Consider the following 24,422-nt stretch of genomic DNA (forward strand, 5'->3'; position numbering starts at 1 on the left):
CAGTGGATCACCAGCTTTCTGACTGATAGGCAACAGTTAGTGAGACTGGGGAAATTCATGTCAAACAGCTGCTCCACCAACACTGGTGCCCCTCAGGGATGTGTTCTCTCCCCTCTGCTCTTCTCCCTGTACACCAACGACTGCACCTCTAAAGACCCCTCTGTCAAGCTCCTGAAGTTTGCAGACGACACTACAGTCATCGGCCTCATCCAGGACGGTGACGAGTCTGCTTACAGACAGGAGGTTGAGCAGCTGGCTGTCTGGTGCAGTCTTAACAACCTGGAGCTGAACACGCTCAAAACAGTGGAGATGACTGTGGACTTTAGGAGAAACCCCCCTGCACTTTCCCCACTCACCATCATGAACAGCACTGTGACTGCAGTGGAGTCATTCAGATTCCTGGGAACCACCATCTCTCAGGACCTGAAGTGGGACAATCACATTGGCTCCATTGTGAAAAAAAACAAAAAAAGGTTGTACTTCCTTCGCCAGCTGAGGAAGTTTAACCTGCCACAGGAGCTGCTGAAACAGTTCTACTCAGCCGTCATTGAGTCAGTCCTGTGTACTTCAATTACTGTCTGGTTTGGTTCAGCAACAAAATCAGATATCAGAAGACTACAGAGAACTGTTCGGACTGCTGAAAGGATTATTGGTGCTCCCCTGCCCACCCTCCAAGAACTGTACACATCCAGAGTGAGGAAAAGGACTCAGAAAATCACTCTGGATCCCTCACATCCAAGTCACCCCATCTTTGAACTTTTGCCATCTGGCCGGCGCCTCAGAGCCGCAAATACAAGAACAGCAAGGCACAAGAATAGTTTCTTCCCCCAGGCAATCTACCTCATGAACAGTTAAATGTTTCCCACTTAAACTTATGTAAAAATGTGCAATATCCTTATATTTATTTGTTACCCCTCCATCCTAGAACATTCCTGCATCTCACTCAAACCTATTCCATTATCATTTATAGCACAATTGTTTATACACTTATTTATTTGCCAATTTGTAAATCTCCTGTAATTTTTTTTTTTTTTGTCTGTGTGTTGTTGTCTCTGTTTACTGGAAGCTTATGTCACTAAAACAAATTCCTTGTATGCGCAAGCATACTTGGCAATAAAGCTCTTTCTGATTCTGATTCTGATTCTGATTAGAGTTTTATTACAGTACTTTGGAGACACATAAGATTAATGGGATTGGACATTATGCTGGTTTCTAAGGGGAAATCAGAGAAGAAAAGTTTCTGAAAGGAAATATACAATATATCTTTATGGTTATACACAGTCAGAAATCGGCTGTTGTGGCCTAATGGTTAGAGGGTCTGACTTGTAACCCAAAGGTTGTGGGTTTGATTCTCAGTAGGTGGGGGCAGTGATTGAACTGTGCACTCTCTCGACCTTCAATACCCATGACTTAGGTGCCCTTGGGAAAGTCACTACACCCCAATTACACCAGATGGCTTCCCACTGCTTTGGGTGTGTGTATGTTCACTAATCACTGCTGTGTGTGTGTGCTCTTGGATGTGTTAAAAGGGATAGTTCACCCAAAAATTCATTAATCAAGTTTAAAAAGTCATTAATTACTCACCCTCATGTAATTCAAAACCTGTAAGACCTTTGATCATCTTCGGAAAAAAAATTGAATATGTTTTTGATGAGATCTGAGAGCTTTTTGACCCTCCATAGGCAGCAAGGTAACTACCACGGTCAAGGCCCAGAAAGGTAATAAGGGCATCAATAAAATAGTCGGTCCCACTTTATATTAGGTGGCCTTAACTACTATGTACTTACATAAAAAAATAAGTACAATGTACATATTGTGTTCATATTGTATTGTAAAACACTTTTGCTGCTATTGAGGTGGGATAGGGGTAAGGTTAGGGAGAGGGTTGGGGGTATGGGTAAGTTTAAGGGTGGGTTAAGGTGTAAAGTATGGGTCAACAGTGTAATTATAAATGTAATTACAGAAATTAAATACAGATGTAATTACATGTAGTTTTTTTTAAATATAAGTACAATGTAAAAACATGTATGTACACAATAAGTACATTGTACTAAATTATTAATTAAAATGTAAGTACATAGTAGTTAAGGCCACTTAATATAAAGTGGGTCCAAATAGTCCATCTGACATGATTCAACTGTAATATTATGAAACTATGATAATACTTTGTGTGCAAAAAAAAAAAAAAAATACTTTATTCAACAATTCTTCTCTCACGAGTTACCATCTACCCACATTATGGAGAGTACCAAAATGCATGCACATGCTTTCCTCTGTTCGTAAAAAAGGTGCAGCACATGCGTGTTATACATCAGCATCATCACGCGCATGAGTCATGTTAATCTCAATAATGGTGGTAGATGGTAACTCACGGGAGAATAATTGTTGAATAAAGTCATTATTGTTTTTTTTGTGCACAAAAAGTAGTCTCGTAGCTTTGTAAAATTATGGTTGAACCACTGATGTCACATGGACCATGTCAACAATGTTCTTACTACCTTTCTGGGCTTTAAACATTGAGAAATTTTTATTAAGAGGATAAGCTCCTTGAGATAAATCATTTAGTTTACCACATTGAAGTTAGCTGTCTCTGGAGGGTCAGAAAATTCTCAGGTCTCATCAAAAATATCATAATAATCTTACGGGCTTGGAATGAAATGAGAGTAATTTTTGACATAATTTTCATTTTTGGGTGAACTATCCCTTTAAATGTATTGGACAAATTCCGAGAATGCGTTACACTTTTCCTACACATCACATCTTTGTCAAATTGTGGCCTGCCTGTCATCACTATGAAATGCACTGTGATCTGTCCAAGGCTCTCACAGCTGGGACCAATCAGAGAAATTATGTCCCAAGGGGGTCAATTATCAAACCCATGATAGTTAATGACCTCTGGATCTCTTTATTCTCCTCTCAGGCCATTTTAATCCCTAGTAAACATTATCTAATTTTGTGACACAGACATGTTGTAATGATCCGTCTTTACAAAGTAACTCTAGAGTTATAGACCAATGACTTTTTGATAAATTTGCTCAGATGTAAGATGGCAAACATTCCATGCAATTTATATTTAATATTTAATGTGAGCCTACTTCTACTGCAGTGTAACTGTATAGATAGATAAACAATCCAGATTAAGGAACAGCTTCAATTTACAGCCCACAAAGGCTAGTATATTGCTATTGGTTCGGATACACTTTGGTCTGGTAACTTGGAATAAGACGGCCCAAAAGCTGGTGGTTTGCTTATGTTTGTCTGATGCTTGAATTATGTAGGTTGAGCCAAGCAGATAGAGCAAACTGACTTATAAAAGGAACTTGTCTTAAAATATCTGGGTTTTCTGACACATCAGGAGAATTGATTAAACTGTTTTAAAATGTTCCAATCACCACATGATTAGTACAGTAAGTGCCAAACCTGACTTTAAAACAGTATTTAATCAGCTAGACGGATAATTAACAAGATTAATATGATTAATATATGGCTACCAGTGACAAGCATTGTTTATTTCGAGTACTATCCTTCTAAAAATATAAGACCAATACAGTAAAAAAAGATTTTTGCATCAAAGTTAAAGCAGATGTTTATCACATTCCTCCAAAATCCAGTCTGAGGCCAGTAATATAACTCGTAATAACTGATTTGATTACCATAAATGCTATGATACTCAGGTGCTTCTTAAGTTGCTCATCCAAAGCAAATTGGTTAACTTCACATTTACTTTGTTACTTTACTTAATTTAAATTTTGATAACATGTGCTGTATATACTTTGAAGTATATCTAACACTAAACTATATGTTACCATAAGGAATAAATTACTAAATCCAATCAGATCCATGGGGTTCTTGCATTTTATACCATTTTAATATAGACATACACTTTGTTTTATTTAAAAAAATAATAGTCAGATGCAAACATGGAAAATGAAAACTCTTGCAAGGGACAGATAATTATTAATTGTTGCTAGTGCCTATTGTGAAATATGTTTGCTTGATCTTTCAACTAAAAAACATCAGTGCTGATAAGTTATGGTATTTTTTATTATTATATTTATTATTGTTGTCTTAACATCTTAGCAATTTTGCACAATCAAATCTCTGAACATTTAACACTGGGACTAATTTAAATTTGTATGATAAAATAAACAGATAATGAATAATAAGTTGTTTTTCTACTTATATTTTGATATAATCAAAAGGCTCTAAATATCCAAATTTATATATATTTCACATGGCTTTTGTTCCTCTACATTATTATACTGTTTGTGAACATTTAGCTCAGTATGGTCATTACCTTGAAGAAAGCCTTCCATGAACCTTTTTTCTTAATTTTCTGTGCAACGTGTATAAATGGACCACAATGGACATAAATGGACCTAAATTCCTGCGTGTTGTAATGCTCGATTCATAATATGATTCCTTCTAGTATGTGTGAGTTCAGCAATGTGTGCATATTTTAAATATATATAATATATAAAGCACATGTTATCAAAATTTAAATTGAGATGACTGAACATATATATAGTAGTGCTCTGGTAAGTGACATCCGGTGTTCGTAATTAGTAATCAGTCGATAATAAATGGGTGCAGGTGGCTGGTGTAGCTGATGTGGCTGGTGGCTCTGTGACAGAAGAGCTCACATACTGTCCATTTTTGCTTTTGGTCTTCATAAACCTAATTGTTTTTACACAAACACATGGACACATTGTAAATCTAAACTCAATTATGTATTTTAGATGTTTCACATCCCACAACCTCATCATCTGCAGAGAAAAATCACTGCTCAATCACACCAAAATGATTGACTTTAAGCATCATATTGATTGGATTTTGATGGTTTCACTGAAAGTTGGTCTTCATCACTTCTATTTTTTGTTCTTATTTTGTGTTTTAATTCTTTATTTATTATTAATGTTCAATGTCAAATGTCATATATATATTCAGCTAATAATTGTTGTTAATAGCACTGACAATTTTGCAAGTTAATAAAAACATAATTCATACAACATGCTGCTGTTGTGGTTATTGTTGTTTTACTGTAAAACCTTAACTGAGGCTACACTTTGAGATGCCTCATTACTGATTTTCTGGAGCTCAGCCATCCACCTACACTGAAAAAAAACCTGTTGGATTAACATAAAAAAAAATATGTACATCGGTTGCACATAATAAAGTTAGGTATACGCAAAATGATTTACACATGTTAAAGATACATAATTTGTGCTTGTTAAACGAACATGATTTTTATATGTTAAAAATACACAATATGTTTGTTAAAAAAAACATGATTTATAGATGTTCAAAATACATAATTTTTGCTTGTTAAACAAAAATGATTTTTATATGTTAAAGATACATAATTTGTGCTTGTTAAACAAACATTTTTACCATTTTTAACATTTTTACAAAAATGATTTTTATATGTTAAAAATACAACAATTGTTTGTTAAATAAACTTGATTTATATATGTTCAAGATACATAATTTGTGCTCGTTAAACTAACATGACATTTTTATATTTTGCATTCATATATGCTGAGGTTAAATAAAACTAACCTGATTAAGTTTTAGAATACTATAAGCTGACTAATAAAAAAAGTTTTTTTTACATCCACTAGTTTTAAGTACATTAACAACATTACTGCGGTTTAAAAGCAGTAAGACAAGCAAACACATTTCTTGAATCAAATCGCTGTATTCTTTTATAAAGTTAAAATAAATTTTGTGCTATTAGAAGTAAGATTTATGTGTGGATATTTGAAGTTAAAAATAGCTTAGATTCCATGAACAAATGTCAATGAACAATGACAGCACATCAGTACTCATATCACTTTACTCATTTCATTTACTCATCACTTCAAGTAAAAGACAAGGCACAGTCAAACATGTTGTGGAAAAGGTGAACAGTAATAACCATTCATACAGTAACTGCAACAAAACAAACATTAAGACAAATACACTGTCAAATAGGTGTAGAGGAAAAGGTGAACAATATCAAGTTGTCAAAAGTATACCTTGACATTTTTGTTTTCAATTTTAAAATCATAAGAAGTCAAATTCATGCATTTCTTTTAAGAGTACAACTATTTTTTATGTATGTGCTACAGAAGTAAATGAACAGTATCAATTAGTCAAAAGCACCTTGGCTCCTATCAGAGTGTCCTTATAACCAATGGACCATGGAAACAGCTCACTCATAGAGTCTGTTTCTGAGAACTTGTACTTTCTTGGACAGAGTGGAGCCATCCATCTCCATGACTATCTTCTGCAGTATCTCAAATGTACTTTTCATTTCAGGTGGGTAGTTGAGATTTAAGGCATACATAAGACCAAAAAGCATTGCCGTAGCTAACGCAAAGTTGTCCAAGCCTTGCAAGATGTTCTGGCTCTTCCAGAACAATCCCGATGTCATCTGATCTGCCACGGAATTTGAGAATGTAGATTCCCACTGTGGTCTCCTCTGTGGATTTTTGGATGAAGGCTTCGTCATCATCCTGCAGAATGCACAGACAAAATGAGATTCGACAGAACACCGGGCACTGCTCTGGGAATATTCAAACAAATGCAATTTCAATCATTTAATAATGCAGATATCGTGAAAAATGTGAACTTGTATATAATGAGAACCAGACAAGACCAAGAAAGACAGATGACTGATTACAGATTACTGTTAGACCTCAGTTCTAGGATTGTGGATGGTAGTCCTACACTGTAAAAAATCCAACTCACAAAAAGTTAGACTAATGATTATATTTTAGTTAACTGGACAATTAAATGCAAAAATGTTTGCATAACTAGTGAAAAGATGTTGGTTCAACAATCGTTGGACCAACCTAGAATTGATTGTAAATTCAATTTGTAAATTCAAGTTAACAAGCATACAAGTTGGGTTGGAGGTTGGAGCATGCGCACTGTAACGACCATGAAACTGGCGCATGTGCAATGAAGTGTGCCAACACTGAAAAGACAAAGGATCCTCACCCTAACTGTGGTGGATACGGTGAATAAGCTAAAGCCCCAAAAAGTCAGCGTACTCCTTTAACTTGCACTTATATTGCAATGACAATTTAAAATGTTAAACATAGAACATTTAAAGTATTTAGGACCGGTTGAATGAGATAGCACTTTGAATGTTTTTTTTTTTTCTTGTTTCTTCTGCCTACTCATTTAATTACTTTTTTTAAAGAATGAGTATGGCTAAATTTACCAGTGTGTTGCTGCTGGTTTGAAATAAAACCTGGACCAACATATGAAGCATGTAGTAGTTTTTTTAACCTTGTGATGCTGTTTAAAAACACATTTTTAGTCAACTGAACGTACTTTATTAAGTCAAGTGAAAATAACATTAAAAGTTGAAATTACATAAAAGTTTTTTTAACTATAAAAACTCAATCAGCTGAACAAAAGATCTTAAGTTGGGAGACATGTGACCTTACTCAGTGAATTGAGTTAAGTGAACTAATTCGTTTAAAAGTTGAATAAACTCAAAAAAGCTGTGCAGCAAATTACCTTGTAATTTTAAGTTAAGTCAACTTTTCTTTTTTTACAGTGTACAAGTTTAGATCAAAGATATCCAATTGTGCAGTGGTCAGCAACCTTACGGCAGGCAGATGGATACAGAATGATTTGTTGGATCTGTGATTTCTGAAACTTTATTATTATTTTTTGCACCTAACTTAATAAAACATCCTATGTGACGATGTGGAATGATTATCTCAAAATATATGTCCATATGCAATGGGGTGTCGAAATTAATTGTTTGTACGATGCATCGCGATGCAGACAAGGGCGATTTGGTATCAGTTCAGTAATAGACTAAAACCAATAATAATGTACCGACGTGCTTTGTCGTGGTAGCAAACAATAGCCATATATTTTGTTCTACTAATAATCTCAAGGTTAACTGGGTTTTACTTTTACACGATTCTTTTCTAGTGTTCTAATTTTCACCTTTGTTTCTAATTTTCACCTTTTTGAATATATATTCAAATTTAGAATATTCGTTGACAGCCCTAATGCTCATTCATTTTTATTTCGCGCCGTAACTGGTATTATTGAGGAAGAGAAGATCATGTGCTTCTCTTGAGCGGAGCCTGAGCGATCTCATGCCACAGCGCCAAAACGGTATTTATGTTTTTGAATTTCGTAAGAAAACGGACGTAATTTGAAATCTGAGACTTTGTTTCATGTCAATAATAACAAAGCACAAAGATTATTGTGAGTTATTGGATGGGATGTGCACTACATGTTCCATTCATTCATCAACTGAAAACAGGATGACTAATCGATTCCTGGTATTTAAGAATCGATATCGGTTCATAAAAATGAGAATTGATTAAAATTGAGAAATCAATACATTTACCCAGCACTAATACAGAGGAATACTGAAAATAGAAAAAAAGCAATCAAATATACTTGCAGTAGATTTACAAAAATACTCACCACTTCTATAGATTATTTGGAAGTCAAATTGCACTTGACTAGATGAATCTCATATCCATAGGCGTCGATTTCGGGGGGGACGGGGGGGACGTGTCCCCCCCAGATTTCGTCATGAGTCATTTTGTACCCACCACTTTTTTTTTTTTTTTAAACCTCGAGTTCTGCTGCTGCGCTGGCTACACGCTTTTCTGTTCATTAAAACTGCAACAACTGTAACATTGGGATACGTTCTAGGTTGGGGGAGGGGGAGTCATCGTGTCACTGTTATTATTTTCTCTATAGACGGTTTCAACGGCAACAACGTAAACAAACGTTACTGCGCATGCGCGCTTTTGCGGACCTAACTTAACTTCCGGTAGACTTCCAAATAGAATCAATAACATCAGCCAAGTCCCTCTAGAGTAGATATTTTTTGATAACAAACAAAATATGTTTGCTGCATGGATCAGGCGGACTTAATGAGAATGCAAATCCATTCTTTGCCAATAGGAGATGTTTTAAAGCATAGACATAAAGCGCGAGAAATGGAGGTTTCCCCAGTAACAGCTGTAAACAAAGTACGCTCACACACGCTGCTTTATCAGGCATATAACATGCAAGTCTTCCTTCAGAAAAACAGCGATATAAAAAACACCTGTGCCTCGTTTTGATATTTAAACATATAAATGTAAGGGATTATTATTATTAAACGTGCAGTACATAACGTTACTCATGTTTATTCAGCGAAGCCTTTTTGAAAATCGATCAGTTTTAAAATTGTGGTGAGTTTCCAAAAATAAATAAATGTATGGGAAACACATGCCGCAGCACAACCACCTGAGCCCTCAGTCTACTCATCGCCTTGACTTTAACCGCGTTTGTAGAAGGCACTGCAGCCAGACCGATATACACAACACAGACCGGAAGTTAACTTAGGTCCAGGCGCGTGCGCCCGATGAAACCGTCTATATGACTATCGCGCTTCTTTTTTTTAAAGAATGTTTTTCAAATGAGTTGACAGTTTGGAATGGACAGTGAACGAGCGGGAACGAGGCTACCTAGTCTTTGCTGGGATTGGCCAGAATTTCTGGCGAATGTATCATAGACGAGCAAGTCATTTAGCCTTCATACAATATCACAAGGTTGCATCCTAGTGCCATGGACTATAACATATCAAAGTGATAACTTGTAGAACAAATGGATGTTGTTGTACACACAACAAGGGTCTGCAGACCATTGACACAAAGGTAAGACGCGATAACTTATGTTTATTAAGATTTGCTGGTATTATGGCTAGGTCTTGTGCATTTGCACACAAGGGATCGGCTGTTTTAATTCTTCTCTTGCAATTAATGTTACGTTAGACTTCCTTAGCCACCAACTTAATTAGCTAGTAACGGTTTGCGTTTATACAGCAAGTGTTGGGGGAGATGATTGTTGAGTAGTCAGTATCTTGTTTAATTATTGCTTGAATCTATTGCTGAATTCTGAAATAGTTGTGATGATGATGATGATGATGATGATGAGGAATGGATCAAGTTTTAGTCAAAATGCCTGATGTAGATTGGATGGATGCATGTTGTTGTGAATTGAGAGAAGTCAGATCATGGTGTGATAGTCAATAGTGTTCATGTGCTACACGTATTTTTGCTTTTTCAATCTTGATAAAATTTGTAGTGCTGTTGTGTTGTGTGTAGTGTGTAGATACAAGTTGTGTTGTGTGTAGATATGGTAAATTGTACTGGGAATTAAATCAAATTATTACATGGCTTGGTTGAATTCCACTGTAGAATGAAGTCTGTTATTTCTTGATAATAACACCGTTGCCATGAAAAACAGAGCGTTGGTATGGACGCGGCAGGATTCTAATCGTAGAGACGGATCTATTTTCTTTAGCGGAAGCAATACAATCGTGTTTAAATCAATAAACTCTTTTTTAAATCAATATTTTGTGTCAAATTATTGATTTATTTGGTGGGTAGCCATGTAATAAGCGGGATAATGTAGAGCGAGGCCCGATTTTGGGTTAGATTTTTTTCCCCGTTTTCAGTGGTTATAACAAAGCAACATGAAAGAGAAATTTGGTAATCATTGTTTAGGTACATTAAACCACGTCATGGCCATGTCATATTGTCAACATGGTACTTATATGATGATATGAAGCAGATTAGTGGGTCATATATCATATGTCTAATGCTTTGTACGGCTTTCTTCTTCATAAAACGAGTCGGACTTCATCACATTTTTGTATACATTTTTATTTATTTACATTAATAAGATACAGGACGTCTTTCAAAACATGACCTGCGCGAAAGAGAAAAAAAAATGCATCATTGTACCCACCACTTCTGAAAATGCACTTCTGAATGCGTCTGTCCCCACCACATTTCAAACCAAACTGACGCCCATGCTCAAATCTGTAAAATAAAATAAAAATAATTCATTAGTTTTAAAGTAATAACATTTTCTCAGAGGTAGGCTAGTTAAGGATTTTAGAGAATTGAGCACATTTCCTTCTTAACTTAAAAAAATAAAGTGAAATTATTATTGTAACAGTGTAAGGCTTACAATGAGCTTTCATTAGTGAACAGTAGTTAATGTTTTAAATAGATCTTAGTCTATCTGTGGTTCGTACTGACTAGGCTTCCAGCACGCATGTGATTTGTGGATTACTTGCTATTTTAACCGCCATAGACCTGGAAGATTACCATTTGCACAAGTTTTGTCTTGATAGTTTACACATTTAATTTTGTCCTCTTGTAAAATTACATGCATGCGCAGTATCATCAGCTCATCGATTCTCAAATCAGACACGTCTGACAGAAACGGTTCTCAGTTCAGTGTACTGGTGATCCGACAACCGATGCAATCGGTTCTTGACCATAGACAGGGCCATAATGTAACATAGAAGGTAATGGAGCCCTTTATACATTGTCGTGTATCTTTAGAAATAAATAATGGACAAATGTCTTTAAATGCCTCAGATGTAAAGTTATTCGCTGTCAAAGTCAATGCGATGCTAACGCAAGTGAAGTTCTGCTACAAGATGGCAGCTCGCGGCCGACTTCAACTTCCGGTCGACTTCCTTGCCGCCTGTTCTTGACTCGAGAATGAGAAGCGCTCCAGCAATGGGCATGTTCGTTCGTCATCTGGTTCGGCTCGTGTTCATCTTCAGGTCAGTCAGTGTACTGTTTGAGTAAATGAATTACTCCGGGATATTGGTTTATTTTGACTCAGAGTGAGTGTCAGCCACCTTAAAAAAGTTAACAGCTTAAATCATTTGTGGATTAATGCTTACTGGAGACGCGAACCGTTTCAAACGATTCATTTCGATTTGGTGAACTGGTTCAACCACTTGATCTTTGTGATCAAGTTTAAAAGATACATACATAGTCTAGCCAGACGGCCTTAACCTTCTGTAAATATATCCCCTCCCTCACCCAAAAGTATTTGGCGCCATCCCTCCCTGACGAGAATTAGTTCTCATACACAGAATAAAATACGAATACTTATGCCTTAAGGAATGTACACAATTTGAAAAATGTTAATAAAAGTCATAATGTTAAACAGGTAACTGTTACCATTAACTACCATTAAACATTCGCACTAACTTTTGCCTTTCCATAAAATCAGTAACATTAAGGTAACTTACATAAAAACGTTTACCTCAGTGAAAATACGTTCAAAACGGACTACTAACTGATTCTCAATAGCATTTCAGTTCAAAATGTTAATTACCTTCAGTCTTTAGCGTTCCACGACAACTTGCAGCTTCCACCATCCAAACCGAGAGAGAAAATGGCGAACTGGAGCAGTGTTTTAGGTTAACAGTTTTTCCTGGGGCGGAGTTTCCAGAGAAAACACAACTAATTTATATAATTGTTACGGCCCTTTATCTAATTTGGCTCGTTAAAACACATGTAAGACAAGGACCGTACATATTAAGAATCACAGACGATTGGGTGAGGTTTCAAGGTGTAAATCGTTTCTTTTAATGAAACAAATGAGAGAGCGCACCAACAATAAACAATAAATCAAACTAATAGTACAGGTAGGGCAGCAAAAAGGAAAACAGAAAACCTGACTATCTAACTCTGTAGGCAAGATCTTATCTGCTCCCGAAGAAAACAACAAACAGAGTGAGTCTTCCGGGCCACTGCTTTCCTACGCTGTGTTAACTAAATAATAAAAGTGATCAAAGAAAATACCTACTACCTGACTTGAAAATAACAAATAACAACTCAGTCCATGATCTGGAACAGTCGAGGCGAAGATCGTGGACCACTCGCCATGAGGCAAGAAACCCCACCTGTCACTGATCAGAAGGGTGGAGACAGCTAGAGCAGCGAGAGCAGAGAGAACCGAGAGAGACCAGCCTCAATTCCGGACCAGCTTAAATACGGGGTTTCCCATGATGTCATTCATGACTGCACCTGCGATCTCAGATAGAACAATTAACATTCAGTAATTTAAAGCACCACCACATAACAATAATTTAAACATGATTATTTCTAACAGGTTGAACATTCATCAGCATTAAATGAATGGCACAAGACTAAAATATGTTTAGATGAGAAACATAAAATAATCATGTAGGAAATACGAAATGCATTTGTGCAAACTGAACAATCTGCCCATTGCCATTTTTTCAGTGTACACAGACTGTCAACACACTCTCAACAGGTAAATAGTTTATTTCTTAAAATGTCTATGAATTATAACTTTCAAATGCTAACTGGTTTCCTATGTCTTTTCTCTTTTTAGTTTAGGAGAACATGTAAGTGCCCAGCAAACATTGGTCTGACAGCGATGTTGTGTTCCCGTCCAAAAATAGTCGCGGTAGGACAGCATAAATCGGTAGAAATATGTAACACAGAACATTTCCTAAAAATGCATTCAGATATGTTTTTACATGTCTATAGTTCTATGGGGTTGCATGTATAATTGTTACTTTGACTTTTAGCTGCATGTAGTTCAATATTTACACGTATTGTGAATCGGTTGTGAGAGGACGTCACTATTTGACGTCTTTTACACGTGCATTACACGTCCATCGTGACCCTCTATGAAATCCTTGTGGAATATGCAAAAGCTGTGCTTACACCTTGATTAATACTGCAATAATTAATTTAAGTGCACCAAGTAGTTTTTAAGAGGTTTTAAAGAGGTTGTGAATAAACGTCCACTGACGTCGTTTACACGTCTTGTCACGGTTGTGAAAAGACTCCAAGCAAGACTAGCAGGAAATTTTTTTTTTTTATACAAAGTAAATATATTTACTTTATCTTGTTTAAATAAATTATAATGACAAACTGCCCAGTGTGGTTAACTGATTGCCATGCTACAATTTAGTCATCATTTCAACCTGTTTTATGTATTCGTTGTTATCATTTTTATGGAATCTATGCATATACATGTAAAACAGATATATATCCGGTCACCATTTTTGTCTGAGTTGTATGTAATTGCCAAAACGGTGCTGCCAAGATGTAGACACAAAACATAGTAATATATTTCTTGATATTACAAAATCCCGCGATAGGATAGGTTATCTCGCGGTCTTCCGGTTCCGAGGAGAAGACTCGAAGAGGACTCAAGGAGGGAGATGTATCGATATATATTATATAAAATCTACTGTTGGGTAAGTACATTTTGTATTATTTGATTAACGTGCTTGAGTTTTACTTGTTTGACACGAAGGAACCGAGAGAAATGATGCCCACATTGTCAACTGAAATTCACTGAGTATGGCTAAAATTCGCTAACGTTAGTAGGCTAAAAGTTACTTATTGATGTAATTTTTATTGGTACGCTTTAATTAATTATTCAGGGGACGTCACAGCCCTCCTGTCTTTCACTTTCTCACAGTTACACACCCAGTTAAGGGTGTTTCTCAATGGCAACACATTAAAACACAACATCTTTTATACAATAAAAATAAAATCTAATGCATGTTGATTACCTTTTTCTAATGTTTCATTTATGATTCATTCATCTTGTTCCAAGGTTTTTTATTTATTTATTTATTTTTTTAGCTGTAGACCATAAAGATATTTTGAAAATAAGTGCATGTCATTTATCTCAAATTTTTTATTTTATTTATTTTAAAAATAAATATATTCTCTTCCCTCAGATGCTGTGAAGAAGTAGTGTCTCTGAGACTGATGCAGCAATGGCAGAACACCTGAAGCTCGCTCCAGGAAGAGCTGAGGGTGGAGGTTAGAGGATGACACGGGAGTGGATTTTCACTCCTGTCCCATCCCACTCCCATAGAAAGAAATCTTGTCCCGTCCCACTCCCAGACCAAAGTTTAAAAAATAATCCCATCCCATCCTGCTCCTGGTAAATTGACTCCCACTCCCATCCTGCTCCTGTTTAAACTGACTCCCGCTCCTGTACCGCTCCCATATATTTTTTTCTTTCTCCACAAGGCCTCTCACTCTCTCCTCTGTCCCTGCTGTTTCTGTGAGTGCTGTCAGGGTACTGATGACCTCCTCATACTCCTGACCATTGAGAGTTTTCCTTAAGAAACTCCTCAGGCTAGGAGAGAGAGAGCTGTATGTTGTTGAGGTAACGGAGCTCGTATCGGCGAAGCAGGATGTCATGCAGCCTCCCAGATCTCAGAGCATCATTAACAGATTGGAGCATTGCTAGTCTGGTATTCCACCTCGTCTCCACAGATTGCTTCAGTGACTGGTCTAGTGCTTTTTGCAACCTAAAATATAAAGAGATTGCACAAGAAAAATGGATGTGACATAAATTCCAATTCATTGGCCTCTCTTTTGGGAAAACAACATTTATTTTAAAAAAAGAGATTTATTTAAAATTTAGTAAAAAAATGTGCAGGTACCTGTGCAGGTATAAATTACAGTAGCTTCTTTTTATTTATTTCACTTTAATTTCTTTCAAATTATATGAGCAGCTTTACCAGGAAGACATACAATTGTATGCTATTTTACCCTGCTCTTTTGAAGTGTGTGACAAGGGTCTTTGTGTCCTTAAACAGCTTGATGATGTTGCTGTGCACTGGGTTGTCCTCGTCCAAGTGGTCAAATACATGTTTTAAGATTAAGTTGATATTATGGCCATCACAGGAGAGTCGGACATAATCCTTGAATGCTGCAACCACATTTGAGCCATTATCCGTTACAAAAGCGGTGTCGTTGCTCAGGATGCCAAATTCCTTTGTGAGGTAAAAAAAAAAAAAAGATTAAAAAAAGACTAACACAAAAGCTTTGCAAAAAGAAGCCCAGATATAAGAGCATCAAAACAGAATGACTAACGGTCCTGTAACTGAACAGAGAACTTTTCAATAAATGTTTATAACTATATTAGGACAAAACATACAATGTTTACACATATGCTTAATGCATATCAGCACAGGAGGACACTAAGATTAAAAAACTATTTTTAAAAGTTTGAAATTTTTATGAAACGTTTTCCTTAATCTATCAAAAAAGTAAAACTGCCTCCGACACAGAGAGCAGCAAATGCAGCTGCCTGCAACAAACTGATGTGCAGTACAGTAAGGGACAGTGACACACACATGGCAACTGTTGTATTTATTGATATATTTCTCTTATTGTATAATTTTTCTTGTAAACATGTTTTTTGTTGCTACTGTTGCACTCTGTTCTCATACTTTTCCCATACTTTTATCATTAATTAGCAATATTAATTACACATGCCTTGTGGATAAAGATGATTTGATTTGAGAGACAGACAGACACACGGAGAGAGATACCTGAAGGATTCTCTCCACAGTCCTTCTGATGTGGTCACTGGATTTAACACCTTCCATCTCTCTTGTGGCCAGAATCCGGTTTACCATCTTCCAGTCAAGGATGTAATGCACTGTAACAGTGATGTAGTGTGTGTTGGTCCTTTCCTCTCTCCAAAGGTCTGTGGTTACAGCATGGTCTCTAGTCTGCATGAAAGGAAGAATTATATTTTTATTGGGCCACAAAATATCTTACATGTAAAAAAGATTACCAGTTTAGAATATGGAGATATTATGGCGTTTAAAAATTGTAAGGAAAATCTGGTGTATAGGGTTTAGAATCTATAGATCACAGACTACTGCGTGAGAGGTACAATTTATGTATAAAAATAGTGCAGAGTGACATACGTTACCTGACGGAGCTCCTCCATGACCAGCACTTTTATTTTCTCATACTCCCCTTCTACGTGACGGGAAACTGTGCGTGCACATGGCAGTATGTCTTCCACCTGCACGTTACTTCCATATTTGGCTCCAATGTCGAGCAGCTCCTGTGCTACGTTGGTAAAGCCTTTCCCCTCTACCACAGCAAAGGGTCTGAGATCTTGGTTGCACATGCGAGCAATTTTGTCGGTCAGACGAGACTTGACACCTGACGGCAATTTTCGCTTGATGAACGAAGCGATGCTTGGCTGATTCTTTCCCGAATTTGCCTTGCAAGTGTGCCTCTTCAGACCGCTCGTCCCTGAATCACTTGCGTACTTGACTAAGACTAAGCATGTCTTACAAGCAGCGTACATCGTGCTATCACCATCACATTCTACTCTCATAAACATAATTAATATTTCAGACTTTCCGACCAGTTCTGTGAACTTAATAGACATGTCATTACTTCTGACTTTGCGCTGTAAATCATCTTTTGCCACATCAACTTCTCCGCGGCTGTTAGCTCCCTCCATCACTGCTCTTTGAATTCCGGCGGGAAGCCGTGACAAAAAGCACTGATGGCTTCTGGGACTGCTAGGTCGTGTAGTTATTTTTTAATTGCGTTACATTGTAGGCGTATTAAAAGGAAACTAAAAAATGGTGCATTTACTTTTTTCTTTTTTGGTCGTCTTTGCTTTGGTTGATTCCCGCTCCCGTCTGCTCCCGTTAACCATTTATCCTGTACCGTCCAAATCCCGTGATTAATAGCAAAGATGACTCCCATCCTGCAGGAATCCCATGGGAATCCCGTGACCCGTGGGATTCCCAAAAAAATGTCAGCCTCTAGTGGAGGTTACAAGAAATGAGCCAAACAACTGTAATGTGTTTAAGGGATAGTTCACCCAAAAATGAAAATAGTCATAATTTTCTCACCCTCATGTTACGATCATAATCATTTTTCCTACAATGGCAGTTAATGGATTGTGAGATCTGCTTGGTTACAAATATTCTTCCAAATATTTTTGTGTTTATAAGACAACTGTGTAAGTCAAAGACAAGATTAATAAAGACATGATAAAAAGAAACCATCTTTTAACATTTTAGTCGAAAACACGTGAACGCATTCTCAGAAATGTAATATTTGAATTCATGTCAGTTCTATATAGTTTAACATCATTTACGCTATTTTGATTTTATAAATAGCAATGATTTCAAACATATTTTATGATGAGGGTCTTCTATGTTTTATGATTTTCTTGTCACAAGACAACAATGGCTCCTGCAAGGTTGTTATGCCACGTTCAAATATAATATTCTTAATATTATTTATATGATTAAAGTATTTAAAAATAAATGCATTTAATAAAAACATTAATAAACAAATACTGCAAAAATAGAAATTTTTGACAATAATAATGGACTTCAAGATTGAGTATTTCAGCACTTTTTATTCAGTGATGACCCTCATTAAATCATATTTCTGACGAAAATGGTAGGCCTGTAAACTTATTTCAGAAATCCAAAATGGATACAAAGATTAGATTGAACAACTAATTTTTTAAATAGATTTTTATCATCTTGAAGATTCTTATTTGTCCTTGACCCAGTAAAGCAAACGTGAAAACAATATCGTCAGAACATAGAAAGGTATACAGGTTTGAAACATGAGGGTGAGTAAATGACAGAATTTTAATTTTTGGGTAAACTATCCCTTTATATAATAATTCAGTATTTTGTAATTGGTATTTTAGTTTGGTTAACAGATGCTAAACTGTTCAAAAACAATAAAATGTGCTAAATCAGAACATGCTTCTTTTTTGCATACGTCCACAAATAATGTGTTATTGTTTGTGATGTACACTTGATTAAGATGTTTTATGGACGTTCAGGTCTGACTGGACCGATCTAGAACTTTTGTCTAGATGTGTTAAACCTCAAGACATAATTGATTGCCTTTCACGATGTTACACAGTGGGTGTGTGATTATTTTATATGCAGGCTTATATATACATACACTTAAACTATGCAGCAACGCATTTGAACATTTAAACGACGACGTCCAGAAATCGACGCATTTGGACGTCCAGGAGACGTGCAGAAAAGACGTGCAGTTCACGTCCAGAAGACGTCAAAGACGTCGGTTCAACTTTCATTTTGGAACTATTTTTCAGCCATGACGGGACGTGTCGGACGGGCGTCTTTTCAACGGTCAAAAGACATCCAAATGTTTGCTGGGTGTGACCAGCTCTGTTCAGTTAAGGATACTCTCCTCTTCTTCACCAAGTAAAATATTTTGAAATATATATATATATATATATATATATATATATATATATATATATATATATATACAGTACAGACCAAAAGTTTGGACATACCTTCTCATTCAAAGAGTTTTCTTTATTTTCATGACTATGAAAATTGTAGATTCACACTGAAGGCATCAAAACTACGTATGAATTAACACAGGTGGAATTATATATGGAATTATATACATAACAAAAAAGTGTGAAACAACTGAAAATATGTCATATTCTAGGTTCTTCAAAGTAGCCACCTTTTGCTTTGATTACTGCTTTGCACACTCTTGGCATTCTCTTGATGAGCTTCAATAGGTAGTCACCTGAAATGGTATTCCAACAGTCTTGAAAGAGTTCCCCCGAGAGATGCTTAGCACTTGTTGGCCCTTTTGCCTTCAGTCTACGGTCCAGCTCACCCCTAAACCATCTCGATTGGGTTCAGGTCCGGTGACTGTGGAGGCCAGGTCATCTGGCGCAGCTCCCCATCACTCTCCTTCTTGGTCAAATAGCCCTTGATGCCTTCAGTGTGACTACAATTTTCATAGTCATGAAAATGAAGAAAACTCTTTGAATGAGAAGGTGTGTCCAAACTTTTGGTCTGTACTGTATATATATATAGCTTGATGGGGTCCAGTCTCAGGAGGAGGAGGTCAGCCGGGCTCAACCAGTGGCCCTTGACTAGACCGATGCTTCCGCTGTGGAGAACCGGGGCACTTCGCCAGGGACTGTCCTGCCCCTAGTCCCCGACCCCAGGCAACATCACCCCCGGGAAATGACCTTGGAGTGAGGCAGTGAGGGGACCCTCATCCCGTTCTTTGGCACCCCTCCACAATGACTGCCCTACGTTGGGGCGCTGTGGGCTTATAAGAGGATTGTACCTTGACTGTGTTATTGACGGAGAGCCCTGAAGCACCCTGGTGGATACGGGGTCAACCATTTGCTTGCTACGAAAAGGATTGTTGCCAGGGACGGCCGGTCCTCTTCCAGAGGACTGGACCTCCACCAATACCGAACTCCTCACCGTCACGGGTGAAAAGACAGTAATGCCTGAGAAGAAGTTGTTGTCTGTAGCAGTGGGGATGAGCGAGACAAGCCATGAGTTCTGGCTCGCCGACATCAGAGATGAGTGCATTGTTGGTTTGGACTTGTTGGCCCACTGGGGAGCATGTGTCGACGTGCTGGGGCCCGCACTGTGCTTAGGTAATGAGAGTGTGCCACTCCGGTCGGCTCGGAGTCATCATGGAGAGGCTGCCGCCCCGCAGCCATCGTTTAGACACCAGTGTTCACTGGCTCCGGCCCCCGGCCGCCATACAAGGTCTGCAGAGACTCAAGGGGTGCTCCAGGGGAGTATTGCAGCTCAGACCAGTGCATCCCAGTCATTAACACCGCACGCTCCTTTCACCCATCCATCACCTGAGACTGTTGCTGCTGTTGAGGAGTTGGGGCGGCGAAGCAGTGAGCATCTGAGCGTGCTGCAGCAGGAGCAGCTGCAATGCCTATTGAAAGACTTTGTGGACATTTTTGCCGCTTGAGAGGAGGACTGTATTAGAACAGCTTTGGTGCAGCATCACATTGACACTGGCCCCGCTGCTCCCATTCACTTGCGGCCCCACAGACTGCCTCTCGCCAAGCGCCAGGCTGCTGAAGAAATGATCCGAGATATGGCAGCTAACGGCATTATAGACCCCTCAGACAGTCCCTGGGCTGCACCTATGGTCATGGTGCAGAAGAAAACTGGGGGGTGGCGCCCTTGCATGGACTTTCGGTGGCTAAATTTGGTCACCCGCAAGGACTCATACCCACTTCCGCGCATTGATGATGCATTGGATTATGTTGCTGGATCCTGTTGGTTCAGCTCTTTGGACTTGCGCAGTGGGTATTGGCAAGTGGAGCTGGTGGCGGAGACCCGGCCCAAAACTGCGTTTACCATAGGGCAAGGACTGTGGCAGTTTAAGGTGATGCCCTTTGGGCTGTGTAATGCCCCAGCCACCTTTGAGAGGCTGATGGAGCGGGTCCTTAAAGACATTCCCCGTACCCACTGTGTGGTCTATTTGGATGATCTGTTAGTCCATGCCAGAGACTTTGACCACGCTGTCCACAATTTAAGGGAGGTCCTGACAGCCATCCGTAATGCCGGGCTGCGGTTGAACCCAGCCAAGTGTAACCTGCTCACCCGCCAAACGCAGTTCCTGGGGCACGTTGTTAGTAAGAGCGGGGTGGCCAGCGACCCAACAAAGGTGGCCACAGTGAGGGACTGGCCCCCACCAACCAACATCACTGAGTTGCGGAGCTTCTTAGGCCTGGCCTCCTATTATAGAAGGTATGTCAGAGACTTTGCCACCATCGCCAGCCCCTTACATCAGCTGACAAATAAGGGTCGGCGATTCGGGTGGTCCGAGGACTGTGTGGCAGCCTTCCACCAGCTAAAAGCCGCTCTTATAGATGCTCCTGTTCTGGCCTACCCTGACCCCAACCAACCTTTCCTGGTGGACACTAATGCCATTAACGTGGTGGTTGGTGCCGTACTCTCCCAGAAGGGGGAGACTGGAGAGCGAGTGGTGGCCTATTGTAGCTGCAGCCTGAAAGAAAATACTGTGTCACCCGACGGGAGTTGTTAGCTGTGGTCCTGGCAGTCCGTCACTTCAGGCCTACCTCCTGGGCACCAGGTTCACACTGAGGACCGACCACGCTAGCCTCACCTGGATGCTGAACTTCCGCCAACCAGAGGGTCAGGTGGCTATGGAATAAAATCACTGTCAAAAGTAATCGTACGAAATTCAAAACATTTGTGTGTAATTTTAATATACCCGTGCGTAATTTAAAACTATTGTACGTAATTCAGTTTTTTGTTAGAGTTGGATTCCAAAATCTACGGCCACGACAGTTTACAGATACGCGATTTTGTGTGTTTTTTTAGAGTACAACTCTAAAATGTACAACTGTGACAGTTTACAGACACGGCGCTTGTTTTCACAATAGCTCTGTTACACACACGACATGCGAATTACGACTACGAAGTACAGTGTGCGAAACGACTGTCAAAAATACGTCATCAAGGTCACAGGCATTACTATCCGAGGGAAGATAAATCGAAGCTAAACTCTGAAGGACACGGGCCCTCCAGGACCGAACTTGACGACCCCTGTTTTTAAGGGTTAACGTTAGTTATAACTAATAACCGAGAGTAGCAATATTACAGAGATAGTATAGTAGGTAAGATAAGCTCTCAGAGTACATGTAACATTAGGTGCTTAAAGAAGACAGTTGTTTAGGAGGTCATCGCTGCAGCCTGTAGCGCGATGATATAGGGTTACATAAAAGAATGAACAATTTTAAGTGTTGACTTCCTAACAGCCGTGTTACGTGCACTGTACGTTAATACACAGGTCATGCTATATAAGTGTTCACTGTTTAAGTATTGAAGTCATATTTCATTTATCACTAATAGTCTAGTCAATTTAGGAAAAAAAGGTTGAACAAATTGCAACAGAAGCAGACTGATTTTGTATCAATATGTACAAAACATTGGGTCTAGCCAGGTGAAAATGTCTTGTTAAATTATGTTGACAAATAACAGTAAAATACTTGATATTAAGATCTGAGTGGAACCCATTTAGGCTACCCATGAGCATTAATACAGAGGGGCAGGAAGAAGTACTTTGGTTCCTACTTAGGCTGGTTCCTTTATTAATTTTTAAGAGATTATACTTGGGGCTGTTTCTGGGGGACGAGTCTGAGGCAAGAACATGAGACAATAGTAAGGAGAATGCAGAAGACAAAAGGTAGGCAAAATAAAAAGTAAATCCCCAGAAACACTCCCACGGACCCAACCCCAAACCCCATCTCTGCATTAGTAATTAATAAAGGCTGGTTTCTAAAGTACTTCTTCCTGCCTCTCTGTATTAATGCTCATGGGTAGCCTAAATGGGTTCCATTCAGACCTTAAGTATTTTACTGTTATCAACAAGATTGAACAAGACATTTTCACCTGGCTATACCCAATGTTTAGATCTGTTGTGGTATTTATGCAAATTAGCACATACATTTATTTAAACCATTGATGTATCTCTATCAACATAATCACACACAATATTGTAGTAACAAGATGTTGTAATCTTTATTTGCTGGAAAATGACAATCAGTCAAGTTTGTGTTTTAAGCACATCTGACACATCCCTAAACCTGAAATGTAAAGCAGAACCTGCTCCACTGGCAGGTTATTGTAGAATATGTAAGCACACTGCCATATGCATAACTTATTTTTGCACTGTTAATCAATTTTACATTTTCACTTAGTGCAGGTTAATGTAAGGAAGATACTGTACTACAGGTATTTAAATCCTTTTAGTATGTACTCCACTTCTTCACTGCCTGACCATCATCTTGTTTATGCAGTTCAATGTTTTTATTATTTTTTATATCTAAAGCACCTTGTTCAGTAAGTATTTAGATGTTTTTCATATCTGTCACGGTCTAAGCATGATCTGTTTCTGTTGTTCTGATGAAGGAAGCTTGTGTTGGGGAGGATTCAGTGTCTGTTGAGGCACATGTGAATGTGCTACAAAGTGAGTTTCAGAAACACATTGACTGTCAGAGACCACACGACAGGAACATGCTCCTGGAGACGTTGAGAAAGCACGGAATTAATGTCTGTGGAGGATGTACTCAAAAAATACACATACTTCAGGACACCTGCTGGAGTGAGTATATTAAAAAAAAACTTATCAACTGTAAAATATCTTGTTTCAAATCTTTTTAGGTAATATTTTATTCTTCTGTACCCTTTTAGCCCATCTGTTAAAAATTTAAAGCAATAGTTTTAGAAAACAATGTAAGATTTATCAGTGTATACAAGAACATGAAATGCATGGTATGTTGTGAACCTTATACATTAACTTCTGATTGTATCTGCAGTTCTGCAGTGTATGTAGCTACACCGTCTGAGCCAAAGAGAATGCAACAGAATCTGATGAATCTGAAAAGTGTTTTCTTTTTTCTCTTTATTTTTATTATTATTATTATTGTTGTCATTATTCTTTTTATTTATTTTATGAAAGGGGGACCCGGCTACACCTTTCCTACCATACACCTGATGGATACTGACTGTAAAATGTCAATCATAGGAGGAGCGCTCAGTGTGGTGACAGAAGATGGAATAGATGTGTGTCAGTGCACCAGCCTTGATGAAGCTTTCATAACAGCCTTGTGGATGTGTTTTGTGTTCAACATTGCATATCCACCACACCTGAGAAACACACTGACTTTCCTTCAGAGGCACATTGTCAACATTAGAAGATGGAGACAAGCACTGTCAGTAACTTTACTCTGAATGATTTGCCTCTTGTATTAGATCCTCATGCCTTGACTGTACCATCGCCCAAAGTGGACTCGAATGACATTCACTCTTTTGAAGTTAATCCAACATGCTGGAGTGGTACATGCACATGAACCAAATAGCTTGCTCTATTCTTTTTCTATTCTATCTGTTTTTTTTTATTTATATTATTTAAAAGCCCTTGCTACGTGTACTGTGTTAAGCTAACTGAGACTTG

The sequence above is a fragment of the Carassius carassius genome, chromosome 47, assembly GCF_963082965.1.
Source record: "Carassius carassius chromosome 47, fCarCar2.1, whole genome shotgun sequence".
NCBI lineage: Eukaryota > Metazoa > Chordata > Actinopteri > Cypriniformes > Cyprinidae > Carassius > Carassius carassius.